At 38.5% G+C, this 13,493-nt stretch overlaps 1 protein-coding gene across 2 annotated transcripts in view; it reads right to left on the bottom strand.

The window, feature by feature from the left end:
- ndst1b (N-deacetylase/N-sulfotransferase (heparan glucosaminyl) 1b) overlaps positions 1–12,815 on the bottom strand; it is a 109,071-nt gene extending 96,256 nt beyond the window's left edge. Inside the window, exon 1 of one of the 2 annotated variants that reach the window (XM_055179240.2) lies at positions 12,564–12,815. The gene's annotated coding sequence lies outside the window, so the exon portion shown is untranslated. Of the gene's footprint in view, positions 1–12,037; positions 12,191–12,563 lie in introns of those variants that run through there. The other variant, XM_055179241.2, reaches the window with a different exon arrangement.
- Positions 12,816–13,493: the final 678 nt, after the last annotated feature.

Below are 13,493 nucleotides of genomic sequence, written 5' to 3'. Positions count from 1 at the left end.
CTCTCTACTTGCAGTTCCTTTCAACAGCTGACATTACACTAAACTGGGTCATTTTAAGTAGAAAACCTTGCTCATCTCTGTGCAGAAAGAGCTGGCGCTGCAGCTATATAATAACACCAAATTGGGTGCTTTGCAATTTCACAACATTTCTGATAAAAGTTAAAGGAACAAAACATTCCCACAAAGTCTGATAACAAGCAGGCTTGTGTGACAGCACATGAAACTAAACATGCAGTTCAAGAAGTCACATTATCAAAGTCATTACCCCGTGCTGTGTACTTCTGGACTTGGCACAAACTTAACCAACTTTAGGTCAATGGCTTAAAACGACATCAGCCGGAAACATGACGCTCCTTACCATGTTTGAAAGATTTGGTTGTTAAAGGTGCAGTGTGTAAATGCATCTAGTGGTAAAGTAGCGAATTGCAACCAACCCTCGATTTTAAAACGCATAGAGAAACTACGATAGCCACCACTGGACAAACATTTCATCGTCAGAGACAACTTAGTAAAAAAGTGTGTCCGTTAAGGGCTTCTGTAGAAACATGGTGGCACAAAATGGCGACTTCCATGTAAGGGGACCCTCTGTGTATGAAGATAAAAACGTCTCATTCTAACGTAATAAAAACATAATGGTTCATTATGAAAGGTCTTTATACACCCCTGATAATATAGTTTTGTATATTATTTTGCATTTCTTTCAAGAGATCCTTATAAAAATTACACACTGCAGTGTTTCCCATACACTGATTTACTCGTGGCGCACCGCCACGGAATCAACACTGGCCGCCACTAATAGATTTTCCACGATTCCTATTTACGTGTATATTTTACTGTTTAAAATGGCTTAAATTCATTGTTGCAAGCACTCAGCACGCCCTTCCCTCTCTGTCTCGTGTCTCGTGCAGCGCTTCGACAGCGCGCGTCTCTCTCTCTTGACAGTGAAAAGGTGGCGGTGCTTCAATGTCCGCTCCTCCGTATACTTTCTTTTTCGCGTAAACGTCACCAGTCACGGATGTTACTGACAGAGAAGACGACTGATCTAGTTTATCATGACTAAACAAAGGTTAGCAGTAGTGTTTCACACACACACACACACACACACACACACACGTTTTCTTGATGTGAGAGCTTTCTCTCTCCCTATAATGCGGTGTGCAAGCGCACGTGTTCTGTAGTTGTCTGTGTAACAACAACAGTGTTTTATCTCATATTTAAAATAAAGGCTAATAACACAATGATGAGAAGAGCAACAGCAGTAAAGGCTTCAATGTAAATGTATTGTGATTTTGTTCAGAGGATGTCGCGTTTATAAATCAGGATTTTAGCAGCAGTTAAAAGATCAGCTGGTTGGATTAAACACGAGGTGTTACTGGGTCGTGTTTAGTCACTACTTTATAGTCTACTCGTTTTATGTCTGACAACAAAACGGATAGTAAAATTTGACCAATCAAAGAGTAGAAGTGAAACTTATTTCAGGTGCAAACCCTCGATGAAATGCAAACACGTGATGATGTCACATATATATGCTAAATAGTGTGTGACGTCATCACCGCCACAAGTCTCTCAAAATCCTGTGGGAAACACTGCACTGCACCTTTAAAAGGAGTTAACTTATAGGCTGTGTTGGGCGATACGGCCCATAGTGAGATCTGCCCATCTTCAGGCTGTAAAATCTGTGAGATAGGATAGTATCGGGCGGTAGGGCAATAGTTTACTCATTTGTTCATTTTTCACTCATTTATGACAAGCCACTGGATTGCTGGACAAAAAAAACTGAAGCTGAAGGGCAGCTGACAACACTGTCATGACCGCAACCTTCTTAAACATGATTCCATTAATCCGAGCATGTCAGATGCCCAGGCGCTCTGAAATTTCTTACGTGTCACTCACACTCACTGATTTTAAACCCCTGCGCGCATAACAACCTCTCTAATGCAAGGAATAATTCATTATATAATTACGCATCATAAGCTCAGGTGCAAGGAATGGTCACAGACACGTGCATTACAAGCTCTCTCATGTGAGGAATAGCATGCAATACGCATTGGTGTCAAATGCGGGTTATGCAGAAATGTTAATGTGAAACTGATAATAATGATAATAATAATAATAATAATTATAATAGTAATAATAATAATACCTCTGACGTCAGCCGGAAAGGTGACACTCCTTACCATGTTTGAAAGATTTGGTTGTTAACAGGAGTTAACTTACAGGCTGTCCAAAGCTGGAGGAATTATAATGTCGGTCTTGTCTACATGACCAATCCCAAGAAGGAAACTGTTGCCTACAATTCGTGTTAGTGTAGTCCAAGAAAAGAGATTTATGATGGAGACAATAACTCACATCATCGTTTACTTTGGGGTTTGTACCTTTTGCATATCATTAACATGTACTAATACACACCTACATACCAAAGGAAATTTAAAAATGTATCGGACATTATAAAAAAAAAACGACGCTAGTTAAGGGCACTATTTATCCTCAAATATAAATGTGGTGTTTATATGCAAGTGCGTCTGACATGTTTGCTTGTAAATTAATGGTGTTTAGCGGATTCTGACAAAATACTGGTGGATTCGAAGATAATGTATTTGATAAACATAATATGTGCAGAGAGCATTCATTTAAAATCATCATCATCCTCATTTTTGACAGAACAGAGCTGGTGTTTAACAGCTTTGCATCTGAGCTTCTCAGGAAATACACGTTGTCATTTAAAAGGCCATTTTAATAATGGCCTCCAGCTTACACATTCACTCTTCATATAACAATGCCTTTTATTACTGATGAGCAATTGTCTTGTGTCAGCATTTCATGTCAACTAATCAACTTTAAGAGGTATGAGCACTAATCATACACAGGGAGGAGAGCACAGGCGTTACGCAACAAACCAGACATTTCCTGGATAAGCAAAGCCAAGGAGATCCAAAGACGAGCAAGACATAAAAAACTGCCTGTGGTCAAGTCGGATGTGAACAGCTTTAAAAACAATATTGCTTGACACTATTGCTATGCTTTTAAACCTCATCAACATGATTCTCTACGCAATACCAAAGTACAAACCAAGTCCCATTCAAGCATTCCAAGCTATTTTTCTCATAGCATTCTTCAATCTTCCCAGGCTATTAACAATCCATGTTGAAGGTTCCTACAACAGTAATCCTTTTCATCTGCAAACCTTGTATATCTAACCTTTTTTCACATTAATACCCATACATTTGAAAAAATTATCTCTACATTACAAGTACAATTTTCTTAAAGGACAAGTTCGATATTTTACACTTAAAGCCCTGTTTTCAGATTGTTTATCATTACGGTTTTGACTGAAATTTGGACATATGATGCTGGCCCGAGAATTTTCTTGTGTTTGTTGTTTCACCTCCCACCTCTACAATGGGTATATAGGTGCACTGGAACAATCCTTCCTAAAATGCATTAAACTTTCATTTACAAAGACGTGAAACTCACCGAGTGGTCAGGGGTGTTCACTGATATGCTCACACAAAAATCGCTGCAAAAGATGCTTTCCAACAGGTTTTATCGTAGTTTTTGTCCAACTCCATTGACTTGTATTAGATGTGCTGTGAGTTACGGTATTACTCTGCGCCGGGAACCTTTTTGTATTCTTGCAATTGGCAAAGTCAGATTATCGCCACCAACTGGGCTGGAGTGTCTATTATTCAAGCTCTCAGCGGAAGAATATACGGGTGTGAGGCGTTTGGAAAAATAGGTCCACATGTTTACAACGAATGCTAAAACAGCTGTTGGAAAGCATCTTTTTTGTGTGAGCATATCAGTGAACACCCCTGACCACTCGGTGAGTTTCACGTCTTTGTAAATGAAAGTTTAATGCATTTTAGGAAGGATTGTTCCAGTGCACCTATACAGCCGTGGTAGAGGTGGGAGGTGAAACAACAAACACCCGAAAATTCTCGGGGCAAAATTTCAGTCAAAACCGTTCTATTTCATCATAAACAATCTGAAAACAGAGCTTTAAATGTAAATTACCGAACTTGTCCTTTAAAGGGATAGTTCACCCAAAAATTAAAAATGAAATCACTTACAAACCTCTATAAATTTATTTACACTGAAGTTATGCAACCCTGTAATCCAGTGCATCATGTTGCCTTCGTGCAAATGGAAATGATAAAGCCATGCAGATTTCCACCAAGCTGGAAGAAAATTAAACAGATTCTTTTAATGTTTCTTATCTTCATTACATAGATTTCCTGATAATACAAACACTTGACCTCATCTAGAGGTCCATATAACCACAGCGAGATGACAAAGTGAATTCAAATGGAAAGGATGCTTCAACAATTTTCTCTTGAACAGTTGATGAATTGAGTACACCGCTATTATGCAATGCACTTCACAGCCCAAAACTTGACATATTACAGTACCTTATGTAAAGGGTTTCTACAAAACTGAGTCTAGTTACGATCATGTAACTTGGGTATTAATCGAGGAGTTTTGTATAGACAGATGATGAGATAGGTTTATCACTACGATTGATCCTGGACTACAAAGCTGCGAAATTTTGTAAATCTCAGTATCTTGATCAGCACAAATACATGTCGCCATTATTGTTTTGTTTCATGCCTATAAACTGAATTAAAGGTGCCGTAGAATGTAAAACAGGTCCATTAAAACACGTACTGGAAGTTTCATGAACAGATTTAATCCAAAAGCAATAACCATGTTGAACACTGAACTGAAAACACATTCTTGGCTATACTGGATACTGAACTGAAAGTACCTTCGTAACATTAAAGTAGGACCATTCAAACACATTGAGCACTTAACACACTTAATTATAATTATTATTAGTTAGATGCATGTTCAATGACAATAAATAAATCTAAAACTGAATGTAAAATAGAGGGTGACACGGAGTGGATTTTCAAACCTCTCCTGTCCCACTCCGACAAAGTTATGACTGCCGAGTTAGCCCTAGGACTGTATATCGCCAACAATTTCAAAAGTTCATGCGAATCGATACAGAAGGTGCTGTATCAATGCGCGCATCGTCAGGCATCCATGACGATGTATCGTCGTATCGATATTTTGAACACAGCACTAGTTAGCGCTATATGCTAGTTAATCCTATATGCTAACGTTTATGCTGAAGTTCAACTATTGATGTTACAGTTACGTTTTGCAGGTCCATACAGAAAAAACAAATTTGTCACTCAGAAACGTCCATTAACAATCGCCAGACAATTGATTATTCCTCATAATCTGTATACTGATACAGGTTCAAACATAAGGTCTGTTTACACACACACACACACACACACACACACACACACACACACACACACAGAAATGAAATGCTCTCTGAAACAGCCAATCAGAGCAGAGCTCAACATTGTTATTCATGACCCTTTCAAATAAGGTAATAATAGACCATTTCATTCTAACCCTAGGGTTGTAAATAGACATGTAAACTGTCTCTGGATAATTTTTGCACTTAAATGTCCACACCTATGTAGATAACAGATTACAGTTATCGCGTTTATGTAGTTTACATGAATATGACAATGTATTGTTATCAAAAACTTGCACTTTGACTCTCGCCTTTAAAAGTTTGTATATTAGGATGCTGTTAATAGCCAAACAGCATAAAAACTTTCCTGTTTACAGTTAAAATCAAGTTAATTTACTCTTAGGGATGCATATCAATTAATCGCAATTAATCTATAGCAGAATAAAGGTTTTTGTTTACATCATATATGTGTGTGAACTGTGTATAATAATTATGTATATATAAATATGCACACATGCATGTATAATTTTAAGAAAAAAATATATTTATATACTAAGTATTTATATTTATATATAATATAAATTATACATAAATATACAAATGTATATACATATGTAAACATTGCTTAAATATATACATGCATGTGTGTGCATTTAACTATACAAAGTTATTATACACAGTACACACACATATATGATGTAAACAAAAACTTTTATTCTGCTATAGATTAATCGCGATTAATTGATATGCATCCCTAAGAGTAAATTAATGTAATACAATATAGGACCAAGAAATTTGTTTCCATCTTAGTTGCAACAGTTTTGGAAGGGCTTTTTTGTTCTGTTTGAGAATGGGCCAGGCTGATGGGTGATGGGCCATGCCTGCCCTGCTTCATCATACTAAAAAAGCTTGGACAATCCACATAAACCTACCTAACCTATATTCAATTGAGCATCCTGATTAAATCAAAATATCATTTGATATATAAGCTTTACATTTTTTGTCAAACCCTACCGAGTGGATACCAATTGCTAGTAATTCCTCAAAATGAAAGTTTTATTGCAATATTGTCTGTCAACAGCGACTACAACAATTTATCTTATAAAAGCACTTTTCTAAATAAATTTCTAATGTTTCATAAATCAAACAGTGATTTTAGAGTAAGAGACTGGAAAACGTAAGTTATTGATGTGCAAGAGAAGAGAAAAAGGGCTCTGAGCACACTTGGATTCCCAATGCTCTGCTTAATTTGCCTGATTGCTCCTGGCAGACCACCCTGTGACTCTATCCAGTCATGAGAGGTGAACCCATGGCCCCGCACAGCGAGAGCGCAAGAGCATTAAACGCTCTACAGACCGCAGTCTTGGCCGGGTGCAATCCTTTACTAAAGGGGGTGTTAACCTGAGGGAGAAGGGTCAGAATATTCCCACTTGCACGTATCAGTGACGGACATTTAATGCTGCGAGCGGCGTTCATCCTTGTACCAACATCTAAGAGACAATGAACAAAGCTCACTGCAATATTTCAAAGTAAAGCCATGTTTGCACGACCAAAACGTCAGCTTTGATGTAGATCAGTACTCCAAGATCAACTCTCAGCATAATGAATTAAAGACAAACGCTGTATTCTTTGGCAAACATGAGAAACTGATGTTGGGAAAGCCACACAAATATTTCAGCTCCGAGCCGAATCTTCATTTATTGACTTGAGGTCATACTCCGGTTCACCCTACATTGCTGGTTTGGTCTCATTTCTTTAATGAAAAACTCAATATGATATTTATCTTGCTGCGCCATAGAGCAAGGTTGTATGCCACCTACTTTCATGCCCCCGCTTTCCATTTGACTCCTTCATTCACATTCAAACTAGAGATAAATAGCAGGCCCTGAGCACAGGCATTCACGTCTCCAGCTATTCGAACAGCCTGCAATTTCTCATCATTGAATCTTCTAACCTTTCCACCCAGATTCAGCCTTTCAAACAGCAAAACAACAGCCTCTCGCCCTAATCCCCGAGACAAGCCACTGTGAACGCCTCACGCTGCCCCAACATGTTCTGGTGTGCACTAAGAGATATTCCACAGCCGCTGAAATCCACAAAACCACCGCTTTGCTGTGCCTCAAGCCAATATTTTCAAGAGACAAGGCTCTGACAGAAATACATCGTCCTCTTTTGAACTGTACACCAAATGACTCAATTGAATGCGTACAATGTGCTAAAATACATGATCAATGGTCACCAAGCAAATTGGGAACACAATAAATCCTGCTGGGTCTGTAACGGAGGAGCTAAACAACATATGAAGGTTAATCCATCTCAATCTCAATAAGAAAGTTTAAGACTCCAATTACTTCATCAGCACTATCCTGGATTTATGAATTCTCTGTTACATTAGAGGATTAAATCAAGCCATGGCTGTAATATAACAAATAATACTGTACATTTTTACAACCGTACAACACAATGTAAATATTTAAACACTTTACAAACAAGGTTATATTTCTTAACATTAGCTAATGCATTAGCTTGGGCATGGACCGGTTAGCGGTTTCAACGTATACAGAGGTTTTAATTAAGCAGTGTTCAGACTTGGTATTTTCCAGCTTCCCAAGAGTTAAACGTTTGATTTTTACCGTTTTGGAATCCATTCAGTTGATCTCCGGGTCTGGTGTACCACTTTTAGCATAGGACTTTGCTGCCGTAACATGGCTGCAGGAAGCGCAATGATATTACGCAGCAGCCAAAAATAGTCCCCTTAGTAATTTTCAATAGCAGGGGACTATTTTCGAGCACTGCGTAATATCATTGCGCCTCCTGCAGCCATGTTACGGCAGCAAAGGCCTTTATTATTACACCGGAATGAGAGTATAGTTCCTAGCCATATTGGCCTAAAAATATCAACTTTTCATTTTCTGTCGGTCTTAGTACACGATGTAACTACAGAAGAGTCAAGTTTTAAATAGGAAAGATATCGAAACTCTTTGGTTATTTTTGAGTGCGATGCTAATCGTCTAATCAGATTCAATGCATTGTGCTAAGCTATGCTAAAAGTGGTAGCGCCAGACCCAGAGATCAGCTGATCGGATTCCAAAACAGTCAAAATCAAAAGTTTAACTCTAGGGGAGCTGGAAAATGAGCATATTTTCAAAAAAAGTGGAGTGTTTTGGTTGATCGGATCACAAGTGAACGAGGCTAAAGACAGGTGTAAACAAGGTGTAAAACTAGGGATGGGCCGATAAATCTGCAGATGATGCTTGCTATACTTCTCAATGAATTACAGTGAAATGTTTACATCCAATGCCAGAGGGCGCTCTCGAGTAGAAACTCAATAAGGGCCACCGAAGAAGAACCATTTACACGCATCTTCAGAAAATCGCTTAAGCATATATTTATTAGGGGTGTGCATTGGGACTGCCCTCACCATTCGATTCAATTACGATTCACCAGGTAAAGATTCAATTCAATTCGATTCTACGATGCATTGCGATGCATTAGAATTCTACTGTACACAACAAGGCAAGCGCAACTATTTTCAACACAAACGGAAGCTTAGCAGCTTTAAAACAATGACAATTATATACCTGAGATGAGAATTTACACACAGCGCAAGTCTTGTCTAGTTTCCCTTTAACTTCGTAAAATCCGAAATGTGCCCATATGTCCACTTTCCATGGAAAAGGGTGCGTTTTTATTTACCCGTCTATCACAGTCATCTCTCTCCACCTCAGCCATCTTGATTGTTGTTGTTATGCCCCCAGAAGTAATTGAAACTTCACAACTTTATTGTCCACTCGAGGCCAGAAAATAAACAGTGACATAATTGATTATGGCACTTTGCTGCATCGATGCTGGATCATGCATGCGCGCATTGCGATGCATTGCCGAATCGATTATTGTTGACACCCCTAATATTTATATTGCTATTCTTCAAACCTTTTCAAGTATTTTCATAATATTAAAGAATATGTATAATGATTATGTTTGACGAGCGTTGCTTTTACAAATGCATGTTATAAACGACTCAAACTAACAATGATTTCAGACTGATAAGGACTTCTTATTGATCAAAAGCCGTAGTACATGAAAAAGCAGTGCATAATATTGGCTGTGCGATGTATCGCATGCATCGTCCCATCCCTATGTAAAACGCTTTGAGCTCGTCCACTTTCAACCACATTCAGAGGTAGCTTAAAACTCCTTTGACCGGATTGACCGCCAACTCTTTGCCTATTTATCTAATGTGATGTACCGAGCACTAGGGATGCACCGATACCACTTTTTTGAAATACGTGTACTTGGATTTCAGTACTTGCCGATACCGATACAGAGTACTTAAACAAAAACAACATGATTTAAATTTACAGGTAACAGCTTTAGCCATTAGGGTTGCCGCGGTGACAGAATTTTCCCACCGGTTAATCGGCGCGTCACAAACCCGGTAATCCCGGTTTCACCGTGTGGGAGGGGCTTATAAATGCGCATGCAGACGTGCACATTTTATTTCACTTTTGAATTACGCAACTGTTTAAATGCAGTGCTTGCGTACGCTGCGTTAAATCGCGTATGAATTTGCGTGCAATGCGAGCGCAACAGCTGGTTTAATTAAGTGCTTGAGTCAATGTGTGCAGGTAATTCTCACAGAACCCGCCAGTCCCAAGCAGAGCAACCGGCTACTTCGCCATATAGCGCTGCTTGAATGATGGGTTTATTATTTTTCTTGATGAAAAACACAAGAACAAAACGATCTCGGTTGTATTAAACATCATATATGTATATTATAACAACAACGAGTTAGCACGCGGCTTCTGTCATCATCTAGTCAGTCAGCTTGCCTCGCAAACTCTGACAGAAATAAATGAAATCTGACACCTGCTGCTCTGTGACGTGACGTGCGTTCAGCTGCGCTGTCACCATACACACTCAGTTGTAAGCGTTTGCTCTCTCTAACGAAACTAAATGATTTAATTACACGAAAATATCAAAACGACGGTGAAAGACGGTGTCGCGGTGGGCACGTGATCTAACCAGTGAGAGGCTGAAGCACCGGTTATCACCGTTTCACCGACCATCGCGGCAAGCCTATTAGCCATATGATTTAACAAAAACACAAGGGACTAGTTTTCCAGTTTGTTGTAAATTCTGCCTCTTTGGACAACACAAGAGGCATTAACCCCTTACACGCCGCTCAAGCATAGACATTTCTCAAACCGTGGTATCGATCCCCAGTATAGGGGGACTTTTAACGAGTACTTTAGAAAATGTGGTATCGAGGCCGATACCCGATACCAGTATCGGTATATCCCTACCGAGCACAATGATTTACATCTTCTCTAAAGCGACTTCTAAAGCGAACACACGGTGTATAGCACTATCCTTAGGCTTTTATTGATAAAACTAAAGCGCTGCTGTCCGTGTCTTTCAGTAGTTTCATTTTGCGAGCGTGCGAAAGTTTTGCAAGCTTATTTATCAGAGAAATCTCTTACATATACACAGACTAAACATTGTGTAGCATGTTTACTTGCAGCACAAGCAGTGGACTCTGAAATAATTTACATCAATTTAAACCCGCTATTTCTCCCGCTCATGTTTAAATGACAGCAGAGGGACTCGCCCACAATCTCTACAGACCATCCCCACAAAGTAATCAGGACAGAAGTGGTGGAAATTGGACAAAAGGTCAAGGTTTTAAAACAAGTAACATTTTTTTGTGATACTGTTTCCAAGATATGAGCTGTGTTTACACAAAAATAATTGTAATTGATTTGATGTTTGCATTTAGTATTAAATTATAAATATACTTTTTTTTTAAAGAATATTATAATTTAAAGGCTTTATTTTTACCTGGCATACACGTTGTACATTGCTTAAAAATAAAATGAATTGTTCCAATTTAAAAGTTGTTGTTTGTGTTTGCAGACATGCAGACATAAGAAAATAACACATTTTAGTGTGGCAAAGGCAATACAGCAACACCATAAAACCGTGCTATTTTTGTCGTCATACTAGCTGCCAAAATCTCCTACCGGGCCATGCATAAGCTAACATTGAACAATACTTCAACATTTATTAATCTAGGTTCACGTAAACTTTATTATTTACTAATACAGAACGTTTTTGTAACTTAACATTAGTTAATGCCCAATAAACTTGAACTAACATGAACATCTGTTTTGGCATTACCCAACTAACTACCATTAACAAAGATTAATAAATGCTGAAATTCAATACATTGCTCATTGTTGGTTCATGTTAGCTAATGCTTTTACTAATGTTAACAAATACAACCTTATTGACGTTTCTTTTGCATAAGCAATCATATGCAAATGTCAACATTAAAAGAAAAACATAACCCTTTTCCAAAGAGGCACATTGGTCCCTGAGCTTTAAAACGTTTCCTCGCGTGCATATTTTACATGCAATTTTAGAAAAATAAAAATACTTTAGTGTAAGCAAATAATGCATTCACAAACATATTAATAACAGTAACTGCACTAGTAACCACTTTCAAAAGAAAGTGGCTTAGTGACCTGTTATTGTTAAAATCAAAGAAACAATTCATACAAAGCACGACAGCAATCTAAATCCAAAACAGAAGCATGGTTAAACACTTAAAAGTCATGATTTGAAGTCAAAACTTCATTTTTCCTCTGGCGTGTTAGCTTGCTAACAGCTAGGCAACCCGTTTAATTCAGTGCGGTGGCTAATCCACTGCTAGTAAAGTTGTGTTGGGATGAGCGGTTGAAAATACCACATAAAACTCACATTTAACGTTTCCTTTCTTGTTTCTCGTTTTGGGAAAAAGTTGAGGGAATGTAGATGTTTACATAACACAAAACACTTCCAGGCAGCAGTAGCAGACTGGCTATGCTAGGCTAAACCGTGGGAAGGTAAATGAGGATCATGATCCAGAGACTTTAAGCCGTGTTTCAAAACCCAGCGTGCTGCCTACCTAGACGGCGTTTTTGAGACTCGTTCAAACGCGTCTGCTATGATAAAAAAAATCATTCAATCACATCCAATCTGGCAAAAATGGAGCATATATATGTTTCAAAACACAGCATTTTGGGCTGCTGTTATGCTAAAGACCGATCCGTATAGCCTGCTGCTGCTGTCTAACACTATAAGCATTATTTCTGCATAGACTTATCTGATAGGGCGTATGCCAACCTAGACAAACTACTAACGTTATCAAGCGCATTATAACAGTTACGTATATTTAAATCGCGCGTCCCCGGTCTCTACTGTTAGCAAGTTAGCTGCTCCAGAATTCAAAGAAAGATTCACTCACCAAGTTAAAAGCAGGCAGTCTGCTCCAGAAATACAGTCTTCAGTCCATATACATGAATAAATCATGGGAGGTTTTAGGAGACTGATAGTGTAAGCCAATGGCCTGAAAGAATCGTGGCGTCCCGGCTTAAAACAGAGTGAACAGTGTGTGTGTCGGCTGAAGCAAGCAGAACTCGAGCTTGCCTGACTGTCCCTCTCTATCTATACACACTGGACTCTTTTCCACTGGATAGTGCGCAAAGGAGCACTGCAAAGAGTTTCCACTAGTGGGCACCGATAAAGAGCAAAATCACTAGCCTTTGTGCATTGTCAATGGGCGAGAACGACTTCGCGCGGCGCTGCGCAGACCGATACATGTATGAAATCATAGTACCGCGAGAACTATTCAACGTACTCCCTAGTATGTGACGTACTCTCGCGGTGGTTGGATGTCATACGCCGATCTTTCTGTGCAGTGCTAAAGTTGAACACGCCTATTTTTAAGTGTTTATTAAAGGGATATTTCATCCCCCTCTCCTGTATGAATTTCTTTATTCTGATGAACACAAAAGAAGCTATTTTGATAAATGATAGTAAGCACACAGCAAACAACAAAGCTCACAACAAATATTATGAAAGTATTGTGATAAATGGTGAATAAGCTATTGTGATAAATGATGGTAAGCCCACAGTTGACGGTACCCATTGAATTTCATTGTATTTTTCCTACTATGGAAGTCAGTGGTTACAATCAGCTGTGTGCTTACCATCATTTATCAAAGTATCATCTTTTGTGTTCATCCGAAAAAATACATTTATACAGGTTTAGAACAACACGAGAATGAGAAAATTATGACAGAATTTAACTTTTTGGGTGAACTATCCCTTTAAATTGTTCAAATTAGTAAAGTCAGTTTATTTGGATTGATTTTTGTTTTTACACTTCTACTCG

The sequence above is a fragment of the Misgurnus anguillicaudatus genome, chromosome 9 (assembly GCF_027580225.2).
Source record: "Misgurnus anguillicaudatus chromosome 9, ASM2758022v2, whole genome shotgun sequence".
NCBI lineage: Eukaryota > Metazoa > Chordata > Actinopteri > Cypriniformes > Cobitidae > Misgurnus > Misgurnus anguillicaudatus.
This window is presented reverse-complemented; position numbering and strand designations above follow the sequence as displayed.